The sequence below is a fragment of the Nicotiana attenuata genome, chromosome 11 (genome assembly GCF_001879085.1).
Source record: "Nicotiana attenuata strain UT chromosome 11, NIATTr2, whole genome shotgun sequence".
NCBI lineage: Eukaryota > Viridiplantae > Streptophyta > Magnoliopsida > Solanales > Solanaceae > Nicotiana > Nicotiana attenuata.
Window position 1 is genome coordinate 24,098,932 of NC_031999.1, and position 3,870 is coordinate 24,102,801.

Below are 3,870 nucleotides of genomic sequence, written 5' to 3' on the forward strand. Positions count from 1 at the left end.
TCTTTCATCTCGAATTCCTTCTTTAAATAATCAATTGCCTTTTGGAGTTCTATAGGAGTTCCAATAAGGTTTATGTCATCAACATATACGGCAAGTACAACAAATTCCGATGTTGTTTTCTTTATAAAAACACATGGGCAAATGGCATCATTTATATAGCCTTCCTTTAATAAATACTCACTAAGACGATTATACCACATTCGTCCTGATTGCTTTAGACCGTACAAAGATCTTTGCAATTTGATTGAAAACATTTCCCGGGACTTTGAATTATTTGCGTTAGGCATTTTGAATCCCTCGGGAATTTTCATGTATATCTCATTATCAAGTGAGCCATAAAGGTAGGCGGTTACCACATCCATTAAATGCATGTCAAGCTTTTCATGGACAGCAAAACTAATGAGATAACGGAACGTTATAGCATCCATAACGGGTGAATATGTCTCTTCATAATCGACACCAGGCCTTTGTGAAATTCCTTGTGCAACAAGGCATGCCTTATATCTTTGTACCTCGTTTTTCTCATTTCTCTTGTGTACAAAGACCCATTTATAGCCAACAGGCCCAAAAACTTCACGTTTTGCAAGCGAATTCAACTCTGATTGGATTGCTTCTTGCCATTTTGGCCAATCACGTCTTTGTCGACATTCTCCAACAGACTGAGGTTCAAGATCCTCACTTTCTTGCATAATGCTAGATGCAACATTATCTGCAAAGACATAATCCACCACTATATCCACTCGATTCAAATTTGTCTCAATATCGATTGGATTTATTGATAGTTCCTTATTTTCTTGAGTCTCGGGCTCAGTGGATTCCTCATGAATCTCAGAATTTATTAAATTGTGGATTTCTTCATGAGATTCTTTCGTAGTGTCATTTTGATTATTTGTTTTCCTTTTTCTAGGATTTCGATCTTTGGAACCTAATGGTCTGCCACGTTTAAGGCGTGCTTTTGACTCATTAGCTATGACACTAGAAGATTGTCCAATAGGGACATCAATACGGATTGGAACATTCTCCGCAGGGATATGTGATTTTGTTATCCTTTTCATATCCGTAAATGCATCTGGCATTTGATTTGCTATTCTCTGCAAATGAATAATCTTTTGCACCTCTTTTTCACAAATAGTGGCACGTGGATCAAGATGAGATAATGATGGATTTTTTCACAAAATTTCCCGTTTGGTTTCACCAACTTCTCCCCCTAATTTTGGGAAGAGTGTCTCATCGAATCGACAGTCTGCAAATCGTGCAGTAAACAAATCCCCCGTCAATGTTTCGAGGTAGCGAATAATGGAGGGCGATTCAAAACCAACATATATTCCTAACCTTCTTTGCAGACCCATTTTGGTGCGATGTGGTGGTGCTACAGGCATATATACCGCGCATCCAAAAATTCTTAAATGGGATATATTAGGTTCATGACCCAAAACTAATTGCAACGGGGAATATTTATGATAATTTGTCGGCCTGAGACGAACTAGCATTGCTGCATGCAAAATGGCGTGACCCCAAACAGAAGTGGGTAACCTCGTTTTCATGAGTAACGGTCTTGCTATCAATTGCAGACGTTTAATTAAAGACTCCGCAAGGCCATTTTGAGTGTGAACATGAGCTACAGGATGTTCCACTTTTATCCCAATTGATAAGCAATAATCATTAAATGCTTGGGATGAAAACTCAGCAGCATTATCAAGTCTAATAGACTTAATTGGATTATCAGGAAATTGTGCCCGTAACCGAATTATTTGTGCCATTAATTTTGCAAACGCGAGGTTGCGAGATGACAATAGGCACACATGGGACCATCTAGAAGATGCGTCTATTAAGACCATAAAATATCTAAACGACCCACTAGGTGGGTGAATAGGTCCACAAATGTCCCCTTGTATACGTTTCAAAAACACAGGGGACTCAATTCCAACCTTTGTTGGTGATGGTCTAATAATTAACTTGCCTTGATAACAAGAAGTGCAAGAAAATTCATCATTTAAAAGAATCCTTAAATTCTTTAGTGGATGCCCATTTGAGTTTTCTATAATTCGTCTCATCATAATTGATCCAGGGTGTCCCAATCGATCATGCCAAAGTACAAAAGTATTGGAATCAGTAACCTTTTGGTTTACGGTAGAATGTGCCTCAATTGCACTAATTCTTGTCCAATACAGGCTACAAGACAAAGATGGGAACTTCTCAATAGCCCTTTTCTGGCCAGAGACATTTTTGGTAATGATGAGATATTCAAGATTATTCTCATCTATTGTCTCAATATGATATCCATTTCGGCGGATATCTTTAAAACTCAACAAGTTCCTCTTGGACTTGGAGGAGAACATTGCATTCTCTATGATAAGTATTGTTCCCTTAGGCAGAGTTATAGTAGCTCTTCCAGAGCCTTCAATTAATTTACTACTACCAGAAATTGTAGTAACATCTGCCTTACACATACTTAAATGAGAGAAATATTTCTTCTCTTTGAATATTGTATGTGTCGTACATGAATCAACTAAACAAATATTTTTATAATTGAAATTTGATTCAAGTTTGCTTTGAGAGATATCCATATTTGCTTCCCATGGTTTCACATACAAAAGATATACGAATAAACATTAGTATTTTCAAAGAAAAGGAAAAAAAACAAAGTTAAGTCAATGATTCAATAATGACTTTTAAAGCAATTTCAAGCAAATTCTGATTTTGATATAAACAATTACGTAAAAAAAAAATAATGAAGTCATATACTACTAAAATCTTGTTAAGTAAAGCTTCATTCGATCTAGATGGCTCGTAAACAGTAATACATTTTAAAAGGGTCTAATTACTGAATGTGTTTTTGTATTATCCACACTTTAATTTTCAAAAATCCTGTTAATAGATAGTAACTAAAAATTACAAATTTAATGATTGTAAAAAAAAGAAATAAAAACGGGTACTTCCTGGGTTATGTCACACTTCACTGCCACTCTTTCAAAAAAAAATTCATTCAATTCCTTTCTAGTTACAATTTTCCATCTATCCCAAAATCAGTGAAAGATAGTAAATGATCGCCCTTTCAGAAACGAAATTTTATCGGAAGCAATTATTTATAAAATCGAATGAAATGTATGTGTATTTTGCGGCGAGATTTATAAAAGAAATAATATTGTTTTATACTAATGACTACTATTCACGTAAAGAATTGCAATTACATGATGTTTATTCACTAACTATTAAAAATAGGCAAAAATAAAAGTTGAACTACTCAATCATCTTTAACCACGGATCCATCACCGATCAAGTGGTCTATTTTTCCTTCAGGGTGCTCAAAGAAGTCTGCCACATCCAAGTGGGTGATGTCAAAATCATTGTCAGAGACAAAATTGGCTTCAGGGCCTTTATTCTTTAGAGATGCTTGATAAAACTCAACCAAATGTCTTGGTACACGACAAATATTTGCCCAATGCCCTTTTCCACTGCAACAATAGCATTCAGTTTTTGAACCATTTGCTTTTGGCTTCTCATCTTTCCCTTTCCACTTTTGGTGGTTATTTCTCTTTGGGGGATGATTAACACCAGGAAAATTTCTTCCTTGTCTACGGCTACGACCATGACCACGATCGCGACTACGAATAGAGTCACAGCCTTTTCCACGCTTAGCATAATGGGAATACACCTCATCCATTTCAGGCAATGGTGTAGACCCAGTGGGTCGATTTTCGTGATTTCTCATGAGCAAGTCATTGTTTCGCTCAGCCACAAGGAGAAGAGAAATCAGCTCAGAGTACTTCTTGAAACCTTTCTTTCTGTACTGCTGTTGCAAGACCATATTGGAGGCATGAAACGTTGTGAACGTTTTTTCAAGCATATCATAATCAGTGATAGTGTCTC